The sequence below is a fragment of the Lactuca serriola genome, chromosome 3 (assembly GCF_051521515.1).
Source record: "Lactuca serriola cultivar US96UC23 chromosome 3, Lser_US96UC23_V15, whole genome shotgun sequence".
NCBI lineage: Eukaryota > Viridiplantae > Streptophyta > Magnoliopsida > Asterales > Asteraceae > Lactuca > Lactuca serriola.
Genome location: NC_136410.1, coordinates 154,580,993 through 154,595,950, shown reverse-complemented (window position 1 = coordinate 154,595,950; position 14,958 = coordinate 154,580,993).

The following is a 14,958-nucleotide window of genomic DNA, read 5'->3' as shown; positions in this document are numbered from 1 at the left end:
CTAATCTAGCATTCTTATTTAACAATTGACATACTAAACAAGTTAGAATGATTACCTCAACTTGTTATGTAGTAATAAAAAAACTCATTGACCTTTGAAAGCTTAATGTCCCAAGTGTTGCACCTTTAATGGAGTCACAAACACCCAATGCAAGAAGATGACTTAGAAGAGAGGTGAAATCAGCTAGGGCAACTTAAAGAAGACATAGGGCCGATTTCTACATGTTAAGGAGTCTATTTATAGTTGAGGCTAATAGGGTTTTTCAAGTGGAAACCCTAACTGCCTTGCTTAGGCCTTAAGCAATCCATGGAGCCCTTTCTAGAAGCCCATTGGATGAAATCTTTATGGGCTTCCCATATATTTCGTCCAATCCCTACAATTAGGAATCCATAGCCCAACTAACAACTATCAGATAATTGCAACATCGGTCCCCTTTATTTAATCAGTCTCTTTTGATCACCAAATAAATTTCTGATCAATACTAACTAAATAATATGATTTCCAAATAATATATTACTCTTGTAATATATTAATAAAACTATTCTGAGTATGACTTATTATTCATATAATAAATTATACTCTCTCTCCTCTTGTCATCCTATCAAGTTATATGAGTGAAGGCAACGCAAAAGGACCATGCTCATAATCAAATCAAGTACATACCAAAAATAGTTATGGGCTTAGACACCTAATCCAATAGTCTCCCACTTAGATAAGTCTAATAACTATTTTGCAAGTACGACTTCAAAATCTGATTTGCAATCGTAACTTTCAAAAGCCGTTGTCGAACTCTGATCTTATCAGCAACACGTCCTTTAGATAAGGGATCATATATTCCTCCATTCTAGATATCATATGAACTGAGACATGGATAATAATCATTCTCTCTGTTCATGTGTTGTTTTCCGATTTCAGATTTATGATGACTGACAACAGACTATAATTGAACACATCAAATTAGTCCAGGCTTGGCCAAGCGCTTTACGGTGTCATCAGTAAATCATCGAGGGGCCCACAAATATCGCTTTAATCCTTTTAGGATAAAAGGAAAGGATAAATGTCAACTCATATGCTTGTACTATTTGCTCAACAAATCACATACAATACGTTTTATAAGACCAAGTTACTGGTGCGTTTAAGTATTATCAATGTGCAACCGACTTGCAAATAACAACTCATATCTTTTCGTTTCAAGAATATAAGACATTATCGTCTCACAATCACTCATGATAAAATCCATGAAGTGATTCACGTGAGCGTGGGTTTAATCCAATACTCAAATCTTATTTTAGGAGCACTCATGAATATTGTAGTAGACTTTTGCTATGTCTAAATGCTTTAAGCAATCTATAGTAAGATTCATGATAGTCTTACCTCATTACCTACTTCCAAAGTATGATTGACTGTGGATCTTTGAATAATCTTATTATTCGGGAAGTCAAAACATGCGAAGTGAAACACAAGAATATTTGAATCCAATATGGCCTCAACACTTTGAGTATAAACTAAACACCTTTCGCCATATTGACTACACATTAGTCATTGTATAATGTTTTGGATAATCAATTTAATACTTGAATTGAAACAATAGTCATCCCATGCTCCAAGCATGCACACTGTGTTTACCTATGGTACTTACTTTGTGAAATGGATCAATTGAACACATTTCCAATGATGCCCATTTTCACAATTTCCAATCCTTATCATAAGTGTATGAATACCAAATTCCTGCTATGTGTTAGATTCTAACATTTTAAGCAATGGTCCTTTTGTACAAATCGTTTCCATTGATATCCTATATTTTCTGATGTGTAAAATAGCAACTTTGGTAAAAACATAACACTGGTGTGGAAAAGCCTCATTGAGATAGTCAAAAATAGTGGATTTTTAACCAAAAGTGAAATCTGTATAAATACATTTCTGATGTATTCTAGTGAGTCGTTATAACCATACTAATATGATGGAGTGCCTGTTTTGACGTTCTTTAGGCGTCGGTTTGTTTAAGACATTTGTCACCCTAGACTGGCCGGTCAAGCTGTAGCAAACAAGGAAGGTGCGGGGTGTCAACCCCGTATAGATCTATACACAAATTCCCGCTCCCCCTCCAGGAGACTCTGGTTATAACTCTTACAGGACTTATGCGTACACTATTTTATGTATTATATGTACTGTGAAGATTTGTCTTACTACAATACTAACCGTTTTGAGAAAATCTTTGAAATCCATTATTTACTAAATAAAAAGTAATAGTTGTACTTGTTGGTTAGTTATTCCGTTTCGTTTCGTTTGTTGAAAATAATTCTCTTTAAATATTTATCAAATCGATTCAATATTAGCGAAGTCATCTAAAATGGCTCCCCTCTCTCTCTCTCTCTATATATATATATATATATATATATATATATATATCACTAAGTGAGACCTCATTACCGAGGAAATGCCAAGTTATGATTTGTGTAAAACTATTATTGGCGTGAAGTTATGACAACAGCTTTATGACACGCAAAATTTTTTGTCATACAGGCCCCATTTGCATATATTCTTGGTGAACTTACTTATATCAAATTTTTGTAAACAAACACTTGATAGTTTGCAAATAGTCATTTGTGGGAAACGAAACTCAAATTTCGACATTCTAGACTTAGTGTCAACATTTCAAGGTCTATTTCAGCAACTTTTATATCTAGTTATGAAAAGCATAGATACAAGGGTGCATGTTGAACACACCGAAAAGCTTGGGAGGCTCTTTTTATAAATTGTATTGTTCATGTTTTCTGTGAAACCTCACATTCACAGAGAGTAATATATAAAAAATGATATTTCAACACATATATCAAACTCACGTATGCATGCAATCATTCAAGAATTTAGAACAAGAGGTGACTTATACTCTCCCCCAAAATAAATAAAAACTTAGGAAAAAGGTGGGGTATGAAGCTCACCTTGGTTTAGTTTGCTGGATGAAGTTTCTCAGAATTTGATGAGTGGCACGGCGATCTCGGAGAAATCCCTGATAAATCTCCGATAGTAGCCTGCCAACCCTAAGAAACTCCTGATCTCATAAGGTGACCTCAGCACTTCCCAACTCATCACAGCCTCAATCTTGGCCGGATCGACCAATATCCTCTGCTGGTTAACGAGATGCCCTAGGAACTGGATCTCCCGTAACCAAAAATCACACTTGGAGAATTTGGCCTAAAGCCTCTCCGATCTCAGAACTCCGAGGATTTCCCTCAAATGCTCCTCATGTTGCTCTCGGGATTTTGAATATACCATTATATCATCGATGAAAACAATCACTCATCGATCCAACATTGGTTTGCACACTCTGTTCATGAGATCCATGAACGCGGCTAGTGCATTGGTGAGCCCAAAAGGCATCACCACGAACTCGTAATGTCCATAACGATTTCCGAATGCTGTCTTCTGGATATCTTCATCCCGAACCCTCATTTGATGATAACCCGACCTCAAGTCTATCTTGGAGATCCAAGATGCTCCCTGCAACTGATCGAACAAATCGTCGATCCTCGGTAACGGATAACGGTTCTTGACCGTCTGCTTGTTCAACTCCCGGTAATCAATACACATCTGGTGTGAACCATCCTTCTTCTTGACAAAAAGGATCGGCGCTCCCCAAGGTGAGCTACTCGGTCTAATAAACCCCTTTCCCAACAGCTCCTGAAGTTGCGAGGATAACTCCTGCATCTCGAACAGCGCAAGGCGATAGGGTGCCTTGGAAATAGGTGCCGCCCCTGGCACCAAGTCGATATGAAACTCCACCTGCCTCTCGGGAGGCACACCCGGCAACTCCTCGGGGAAAATGTCAAGGAACTCCCGCAAAATTGGGACCTCATAAGTCAAACTTGGCCTCCTAGTGGCCACTCGTGTGTCCATCACATAGGCCACAAATCCCATACAGCCCTGCTGTAAACTCTGCCTCGCCCTAGCAGCCGAACAAAATGCTGACTAAATACAGGTACCCTCACCGTCTTGAAGAAGTTTGAGAGAATACTTAGGAGCTTGTTGGAGGTAAAAGTGGAAAATGGAATAAGGGGGAAGAAAAAGTTCACGTATTCTAGATGGAGGGGTAAGGAGTAACTTGACATTTGCATGTAAAACTGGTGGCTAAAGTTTATTTTCTAAGGATAATGTGTGTTTAACCGAGATTTGGATGGGAAAATGGAGAATTTAGAATCACATCATAAAGTCAAACTCCCTTATTGTTGGATTAGTGTCTAAGCCCGTAACCATATTTGGTAAATACCTGACCCGATTGTGCATGGTCCTTTTGGGTTGCCTTCACCAAAGCAACTTGACTGGAGAAATAAATAGAGAAAGAGGTTATTATGATTTATTAATATGTTATAAGAATAATATATTAAAGGAGAAATCATATTTGTTTAATTAATATTGGTCAATAATTAATTAGGAATTAATTTTGGGATCAATTGTAATTAATTAAACTAGAGGGGATAAATTGTAATTATGTGATAGTTACAAAATAAGGCAATGGTTATCCTTGGAGAAGGGTGGACGAATTCAAGGGATTGGATATCCTTGAAATCGTCCATATGGTCCAAGAGATAAGGGTTATCAAGGCTTATCTTGTGGTTGCTTGGTGGCCAAGTAACTAGATAAGGATAAGGACTGAAACCCTAATCCCAACCCTATATAAAGACCCCAAGGCCTTAAGAAATCATCCCACTTGCTTCTAAGAGATCCCTAGGCCGATTTCTACCTCCTCTCTTCTCTCTCTATAGCCTCTCCAATTGCTTGTGGTGTTTGTGAGCCATTAGAGGCACTACGCTTGTGGTGCTTGCTTTTAAGACTTAGGGTTTGAAGATTTAAGTTGTTATTGCAATATAACAACAAGAGGTATGTAATCTAACCTTATATATTAATTTTGAAAATAGCAATCTACTTTAGGGTTTTATTCATGTGTTCATAATGTTGTATATCTAATAGTGAAAACATATATCCAAATCTAGGGTTGCAGGCACACATAGGATTGTTTGTATAAAACCCATCAGTGGTATCAGAGCCTTTGGTTAACTTGTTTTCAATTAGTATTATTGAATTGTATGAACTTGACAAATTAGGGTTTATAGCCAATAAACCCTAGGAGGCTATAGATTTCGAGATTAGGGTTTCGTAACCCTAATTTGCGAAAATCTTGAAAGGGTTTTTTGAATCCTTTCCTTTTAATCCAAGATTTCGAAATCTAGGGTTTGCAAACCCTTAGATTTCGAGATTTGCCTCCTTCCCCAAGATAAGATCCTAAATTTTAGGGATTTGGATAATCTCATAGCTTGTAATTATCTCTTAATATTTAAATATGGTAATTAAAGATTTTGAATTATTCCCTCCTATTATTTTCGAGATTTAGAGGGATAAAAGGGATTAGGATAAGTTATTTGTTTAATTGGTAATTATCCTGTAAGATTTAATAATCCCTTATGATTTAATAATTTGAATTCATAGTTTAATTTGAGATAATTATTAAATCAAGAGTTTTAATATTTAAAATTTTAATTTAAATGGTATTAAATTTCGAAAATTTTAAACTTAAGATTAAAACCCTAGTATTTTTGAAATGTTTAAAATACACCCTATACTATTATATTATTACAAGCTTAATAAATATATATGTATGATTAAAATGCTAGTTTTATCGTTAGTAGGCCTCATTTACGAAGTCGGTCTATATGGTGGGTATAAGGTTGCTGCCTATAAAATGGCACTTAATGGGTGTACACTCACACCCACCGCTTGCTTGACTGGTGGAGGATCCTTAGCCGAACAGGTAGGATAGGGCAATCCTCTCTTCATTAATAAGTATAATGAATCTATATAAAGTAACTAAACTTTTTTTTCAAATTCCCAATCCTAGTTACTTTAGGCAAAAGTGAAATTGATGCAATCCCATGAAATTACACTTTGCACCCTTGCTAAGAAGTTAGTGGAGCGTGTGTGGTTTACCGGAACACTAACTGGTTCTAAACAAAGGTGGTAAAGGGTGATTCATTTTTTGTCATAGTTCGACGGAGCGTGTGTGGTTTACCGGCACATTGAATAGGTGATTGTAACAATGAAGGCACCATGTAGATTTGCATGGTTATTCACACCCACTTTGTGATCCTCGGCATCCCAGTCACCAACGAGAGGGGCATATTGAGATTTAAACATGCCATTGAAAAGTTCAATGAATCTCCAAGAAAATCTAGGAATTCTCAATACATTTAAAACTTAAGCTTATGTTTTTCATGGTGAAGAATTACTGAATCGTCATTCACTTACCTCCAAATTATTTGCGTGTTGGATTACAGCATCCCTTTTCTAATATGTAAATACTGTTGTTGGATCCTAGCCCTAATTTTTCATTTTGGGTGTTTAATTAGGGATTCAATTCTAATCAAACTTTGTGCTTTCTATTTGTAGATGTCTAATGCAAACAACGCTGCTGCTAGCTCATTCACGCTAATGAGCCTTTGTCAAAAAGTGACTTTCGATGGATCGAACTTTAGCGAATGAATAAGATACATTCGCACTATCGCGCGTTACGAGGACAAAGAGTATGTTCTCGATGAGAAGCTCGAGAAGATCAATCCAGAAACTGCTACTCGCAAAGAGATAGCTGTCTTTGAGACCCATGAGCGTGATGCAACGAAAGTTCATTGCATCATGATAGCCACAATGAACTCCGAATTCCAAAAGTCCTATGAGGACATGTATCCCTACGAGATGCATATAGACTTGATGGAGAGATATCACCAAAGCGCGAGGCAAGAGTGCTATGAGATCATTACGAATATGATCACAGCTAAAATGGGAAGTGGAGAGTCTCTAACCGTGCACTTGCAAAAGATGCAAAGGTATGTTGATCTTCTTCGCAAGTTGAATGTCAACTTTGGGGAAGATTTGGCTATCGATATCGTTCTTCACTCCTTGCCCTCATGCTACAACCAATTTAGGATGACCTACCACATGAACAAGGAAGAGGTCACCCTAAGCAAACTCCAAGGGCTCCTAAGGACTACTGAGAGCAACCTAAAGGACAAGTCTGTTGCACCAACTCCTAATCCACCCGCTGCTACTGTTTTGGCAATTGGGCAAAGAAGGGGCAAGAAGAGGAAGGCTCCGTCAAAGGCCACCACAAGGGAAAGTCCCAAGATGGTTCCTCTTCTAGTGGGACCAAGGTTGATCCTGCTAAGCCCAACTCTAACCCAAAGGAGGCAGAGTGCCATCATTGCCACAAAATAGGGCATTTGAAGAGAAGCTGCCCGAAATATCTGCAAGCCATCAAGGATGGACTGATCAAGCCATCTTATGCAGGTATATACACTATTAAATCTAATGATTCATCTCATGCTATTTCTTGGGTTCTTGATATAGGATGTGGTTACCACATTTGTTCTTATTTGCAGGGACTAAGAAGAAATAGGGATGTGCAGCATGGAAGAATAAATCTAATCATGGAAAATAGAAGATCGTCGCCTGTCACCAAGATTGGAGTGTATTCTTTAGTGCTTAGTAATGGATTAGGTTTAGATTTAAATAATTTTTGCTGCTCGCCAGATATGGAAAGAAACATCATTTCTTTTCATGGTTTGTTTAGACAACGATTTAGATATTCATTTAATAATGAGAATGGTTCTATTTATGCTTATCTAAATGGTGTTTTATACTTTGAAGCAATGCCTTGTATTGGAATTTATGAAACTGTTATGGTTGTAGATAACCTAGGAAATGATGTGTTGTGTATGGATTCTTCCAATAGTATGGATAAAGCATCTTTGTGGCATTGTCGTCTTGGACATGTCAACAAGAAGCGCATAGCCCAACTCCAAAAGGATGGAGTGTTGGAGTCTTTCGACCTTAGGGAAGATGACACGTGCGAATCTTGTTTACTTGGAAAGATGACCAAGTCACCCTTCACTGGCACTTGTGAGAGGGGTGAGGGTTTATTGGATCTCATACATACCGATGTATGTGGACCCTTTAGATCCACCACAAAGGATGGAAACCGCTTCTATGTGACTTTCACCGATGATTATAATAAATATGGGTATATTTACTTAATCAAGCACAAGTCAGAAATGTTTGAAAAGTTCAAAGAATTCAAGCATGAAGTGGAGAATCAATTGGGCAGGAAAATCAAGATGCTTCGATCCGGTCGAGGAGGAGAGTACCTAAGTCTTGAATTCCATGACTATCTCAAGGAATGCGGAATAGTTTTGCAATTGACGCCACCTAGGACACTGCAATTGAATGGTGTGGTAGAAAGGCGTAATCGAACCCTGTTAGACATGGTTCGTTCTATGATGAGTCGTGCTTCATTACCTATCTCATTTTGGGGGTATGCCTTAGAGACTGCCACCCATATCCTTAACCGATTCCCTACAAAGAAGGTTGCCAAAACACCTCACAAGATGTAGATAGGGAAAGCTCCCTCGTTGGCACATGTCAAGGTTTGGGGTTGTGAAGTTTTCGTAAGACGAGATACTCACGACAAGCTTGAACCTCATAGTGAGCGATGTATTTTCATCGGCTACCCGCAGAGATCCTTTGGATATCTCTTCTATAGACCGAGTGACAATGTTGTCTTCATTGCGAGAAGAGGGGTTTTCCGAGAGCGAGAACTCATAAGCCAAGGAGATAGTGGGAGGCAAATCGATCTAGAGGAGATTCAAGAATCGAGCGATGAAGGAACCTCTAACGCTGGCGCTCAACCCGAGGAGGAAACTCAGGTTGAACCAATTGACCAATCCTTAGCTCTTAGACGTTCCAAAAGAGTTAGAGTTCAACCCCAGTTGTATGGTTTTCATATTTCTACCGAAGGGGACACGTATATTAGTGACAATACACTAGTAAATCTAGATGAACCTAACAGCTATAAGGAAGCCATGGCAGGCCTGGAGTCTGCTAAATGGAAAGAGGCGATGGATAGCGAGATTCAGTTCATGTATGACAACCAAGTTTGGAATTTGGTTGACAATGTGCCCGTACGTAAGACGGTTGGGTGCAAATGGATCTTCAAGAAGAAGATCGACGTGGATGGGAATGTGCACACATATAAGGCGTGATTGGTGGCGAAGGGCTTTAGTCAGACTCCCGGAGTTGACTATGATGAGACCTTCTCACCAGTTGCCAAGATAAAATCTATTAGGGTGATGCTATCCGTTGCTGCATTTCATGATTATGAGATTTCGCAGATGGATGTCAAGACCGCTTTTCTTAATGGGAATTTGGCTGAGGATGTTTACATGGCTCAGCCAGAGGGTTTTGTCGATACGAAGCATCCTAATAGAGTGTGCAAGCTTGAGAAGTCCATTTATGGACTTAAGCAAGCATCTCAAAGATGGAATCTTTGCTTCGATGAGAAAGTAAAAGAGTTTGGATTTGTACGAAGCAAAGATAAATCATGTGTATATGTCAAGGCCAGTGGGAGTATGGTTAGCTTCCTCGTTTTGTATGTCGATGATATACTGCTCATAGGAAACAACATCCCGACTCTGCAGGAGGTTAAGTCCTGGCTCGGGAAGTGCTTCGCTATGAAGAACCTCGGAGAGGCTTCCTATATTTTGGGAATAAGGATAGTGAGAGAATGAAGTAAGAGACTAATAGGACTTAGTCAGAATACTTACGTGGATAAAGTACTAAAATGTTTTAGTATGGAAAACTCAAAGAAGGGAGAACTACCGATACAGAGTAATGCCAAGTTGAGTAAGACTCAAAGTCCGAGTACTGAAGCCGAGATAGCAGAGATGAGCCGAGTACCCTATGCTTCCGCAGTTGGCTCGATCATCAATACTATGACTTGTACTCGCCCTGATGTGGCCTTTGTCTTGAGCATGGTCAGTAGATATCAGGGGAACCCGGGTAAACCTCATTGGATTGCGGTTAAGAATATCCTTAAGTACCTTCGGAGGACCAAGGAATGGTTTTTAGTCCTCTAAGGGAGTGGTGACTTGAAGGTGCGAGGGTATAGTGACGCCAGCTTCCAGACCGACAGAGACAACTACCGTTCGCAATCGGGCTGGGTCTTTACCCTAAATAGAGGAGCAGTGACTTCGAAAAGTTCCAAGCAGGAAACTGTAGCTAATTTAACGTGCGAATCAGAGTACATTGCAGCAAGCGAAGCGTCAAAGGAGGCGACATGGTTAAAAAACTTCATTGGTGACCTTGGAGTTGTGCCTTCCATAAAGGAGCCTATGGAAATTTTATGTGATAATGAAGCAGCGGTTGCCTTGACCAAGGAACCGAGGGATCATGGTAGATCTCGGCATATCGACAGAAAGTATCATTTTATTAGACATCAAGTAGAAGAAGGACACCTCGTGGTTAAGAGGATATCATCAGAAGATAACCCAGCAGATCCGCTTACAAAGGGACTGAGTAGGGTTAAGCACTTGCAACACGCTAGGAGCATTTGGGCTGAAGGATGATATTAGTTTAGATTAGATAGTTTTAGAAACATATAATGGATAAATGGAATTGACATTTGATGATTAAATAAAGGAGTATTATTTATAAGTAAAGTTACTGTCTTATGTTAATTGTTTAACTATTGTTTCAATTTGCATGTTTTGACTTCCTGAATAATTGAGTTATTAAGAATAATCAAATTATTCGAATGGTCCACAATCGTTCATATGTTGGAAGTATGTATGAATGAAGATTGTCATGAATTGGTATGTAGAGTGTCTAAAAGGTATTAGACATAGCAAAGGTTTGCTGCAACGTTCATGAGTGCTTATGAACAAGTTTTGAGCATTGGAATAAACCCGCACTTGCTGGAATCATTTTGTGGAATGTGACAAAAAGTGATCGCAATACGATAATATCATATGGTCTTAAAACCAAGATATATGGTTTATTGTTTACTAATTGGTTGTACATTGATAATGCGAAACCACATCAGTAAATTGATGTCATAAAACGCATTATTGTGTACAGTTGATTAATAAATAGTAAATGCATATAAGTCGAAGTTTATCTGTTACTTATATCCTAAGAGGGTAAAAGCGATATCACGGCCGCTCGATGATTTGATTTGACTTATGTGCCGGGCCCGGTCAGGACTGAATTGATGTGTTCAATTAAGCTCTATGTCAAATGAATCTGAGATCGAGAAACCAACTGCTGGACAATTAGTTCCATGAAATTGTCCACACAATATCTAAACAGAGGACTGTACGATCCCTTATCTAAAGGACAGGTTACTGATAAGATCAGAGTACGACAACGTCTTTGAGAGCTATGATTGCTAATCGAGCTGTATGTTACATTTGTGGTTACTAGACTTATCCAAGTGGGAGACTGTTGGATTAGTGTCTAAGCCCGTAATGATATTTGGTAAATACTTGACCCGGCTGTGCATGGTTCTTTTAAGTTGCATTCACCAAAGCAACTTGACTGGATAAATAAATAGAAAAAGAGGTTATTGTGATTTATTAATATGTTATAAGAATAATATATTAAAGGAGAAATCATATTTGTTTAATTAATATTGGTCAATAATTAATTACGAATTAATTTTGTGATCAATTGTAATTAATTAAACTAGAGGAGCTGAATTGTAATTATGTGATAGTTACAAAATAAGGCAATGGTTATCCTTGGAGAAAGTTGGACAAATTCAAGGGATTGGATATCCTTGAAATCGTCCATATGGTCCAAGAGATAAGGGTTACCAAGGCTTATCTTGTGGTTGCTTGTTGGGCAAGTAACTAGATAAGGATAAGGACTGAAACCCTAATCCCAACCCTATATAAAGACCCCTAGGCCTTAAGAAATTGTCCCACGTGCTTCTAAGAGATCCCTAGGACGATTTCCACCTCCTCTCTTCTCTCTCTATAGCGTCTCCAATTGCTTGTGGTGTTTGTGAGCCATTAGAGGCACTACGCTTGTGGTGCTTGCTTTCAAGACTTAGGGTTTGAAGATTGAAGTTGTTATTGCAGTATAGCAACAAGAGGTATGTAATCTAACCTTATATATCAATTTCGAAAATAGCAATCTACTTTAGGGTTTTATTCATGTGTTCATAATGTTGTATATCTAATAGTGAAAACATAGATCCAAATCTAGGGTTGCATGCACACATAGGATTGTTTGTATAAAACCCATCACTTATCTTCTTAGAAACTCTTTAAAAACCTTGGATATTATTTTATATAAATATGTTTAAAATAATTAATTTTGGCATAAAATAGGGGTTTAAGGGGTTTAGGACATGAAAAATACGAGTTTGGAGGAATTCCCAACGTCAAAATGTCCTAAAATGATGAAAAGGTCCGAAGATAACCAAAATCCGGAGTGGGGGTTGGTTCATGCGAGGTTCCGAAGGGTTTAGGAGAAGTTCCGGAGCCATTTTCTAAGGTCCGGAGTCACAGGCGAAATCCAAAGCATTTCTTTCTGACCCAGAGTCAGGTACGAAGTCCGGAGGTCCGGTCCGAGGTACGAGGCTAGAAGATCCAGACTGAAGATTCCGATGCGGGTCTATTCCGGAGTGAAGCAAGGAGATTTGAAGCAAGGGTGTCTCCGAGAAGCAATTCCTCTTGACTCCTTAGAAGGGTTCCAGACCAAGTGGTTCAGGAGCAAGAGGTTTGGCAGCAAGAAGGTTCAGAAGCAAGAGGTTCAGGAGCAAGAGGTTCAGGAGCAAGATGGTTCAGGAGCAAGAGGTTCCGGAGCAAGAGGTTCAAGAGCAAGGGAGTTCAGGTGCAAGAAGGTTCCGGATCAAGAGGTTCCTTTTGGGTGTTCCTCTTCTGGTTTTGGGTTGTTTTCAACTGAGGAAGGTACGTAGAGAGATTTGGGAGAATTTCACATATTTGGAGAGATTTGGGAGAGATTTCACATACTTGGAGAGATTTGGGAGAGATTTCACATACTTAGAGAGATTTGGGAGAGATTTCACATACTTGGACAGATTTAGGAGAGAATTCACATACTTGGAGAGACTTGGGAGAGAGATATATATAGTGGGAGAGATTGAGAGAGACTTTGCCGAGAGTCTTTATTAATGTTTTTCTTTGTAGAGTAAGGACTTTAGACTTAATTACCTCTCATTTTATGTGCTTTACATCCCCGAAAGGTACTTAATAGTGCTTTCTAAAGCTGTTACTTCCCCAAATCAAATTAGGGTGTTAAATTTTGAAAATTTAGGGCTTTCAAGTGTTACTTTGCATTAAGATTTATAGTTGTACATTAGTAAACATAAATAAATACCTAACACATACCACTAGTTGAGTTGACCAAGTTGACTTGTTGACCTTGACTCGGATTTGACTTGACCATAAACTTGCCGGTTGTCACATCATCCCCCGCTTTAGGGAATTTCGTCCCGAAATTTTTGCTTTGAAGTAGCCTTCAAGGTTTCGCGAATAGGTGGGGATACTTCTGCAGCATTTTATCTTCTCATTCCCATGTGAACTCAAGCCCGCGTTTGGCATTCCAGTAAACTTTTACAATTAGGATGCGACTTTGCTTAGTACGTTTCACTTCTCTGTCCATGATCTCAACTAGTTCTTCTACGAACAAGAGGTTCTCATTTACCTCGATCTCTTCTAGCGGGATTACAAGGGTTTCATCCGATAAGCACTTTTTCAGATTTGATATGTGAAACAGGGGATGCACATTGTTGATCTCAGAGGGTAGCTGCAGCTTATAGGCCACTGGACCAATTCGGGCAATAATCTCGAATTGTACGATGTAGCACGAGTTTAACTTTCCTCGCTTCCCAAAGCGGATCGTCCCTTTCCATGGAGAGACTTTTAGTAACACGCGGTCTCCCAATTGGAATTCCAACGGTTTTTGCCTTTTGCCTGCGTAACGTTTCTGTCTATCTCGGGACACTTGAAGTCGTGATCTGATCTGGATGATTTTCTCGGTTGTTTCCCTGATGATCTCAGGCCCGGTGAGAGTGCTATATGGTAGCTGGCCTCTTACCAGTTGGGTGTCACCTACCTTGGCCCAACATAGGGGTGATCTGCACTTCTGGCCATACAAAGCCTCGAAGGGGGCGACTCCTATGCTTGTGTAGTAGTTGTTGTTGTATGAAAATTTAACTAGGGGCAAGTGGGTATCCCAGGATTTGCCAAAATCTATTACACATGCTCGGAGCATGTCTTCTAGAGTCTGAATTGTTCGCTCACTTTGGCCATCTGTCTGGGGTTGGTAGGTGGTGCTCATATCCAGTCGGGTTCCCAATGCTTTCTGGAGCGACTGCCAAAAACGAGAGGTGAATCTACGATCCCGATCCTAGATAATAGATATGGGGACTCCGTGAAGTCTTACCACCTCTTTCAGGTATATTCGCGTTAGTCTTTCCATCTTGTATGTCTCCTTTATTGGCAAGAAATGGGCGGACTTGGTTAATCGGTCAACGATCACCCAAATAGCATTCAGAGCATATGTGGTCTTAGGTAATTTGGTTACAAAATACATTGTTATCCTCTCCTATTTCCACTCAGGTATTTCAGGTTGCTGAAGTAGATTCGAGGGCTTCTGATACTCCACTTTAACTTTGGAACAAGTGAGACAATTACCAATGTAAGTAGCAATCTCTGCTTTCATATTCGGCCAGCAATAGTGTTGCATGATATCCAGGTACATCTTGTCAGAACCCGGATGGATAGAGTACCTTGGTTTGTGATCCTCATTCATTATCACGTCCCGAAACCCACCGAAGTTCAGTGTCCAGATTCGGTCCATAAGATAATAGGCTCCGTCTTCTTTGACCATCAAATTCTTTTCCATTCCACGTAGTGCCTCATTGGTGACGTTTTTCGGCTTCAAGGCTTCCTTCTGGGCCTCTTTGATTCGTGAAGATAGATGGGAATGGCTGGTCATCGTTAGCGTCCTTACTCGGGGACCCGAATACTATTTTCGACTTAAAGCATCGGCTACTACATTTTCTTTTCCTGGGTGGTATTTTATTTCGCACTCGTAGTCATTTAG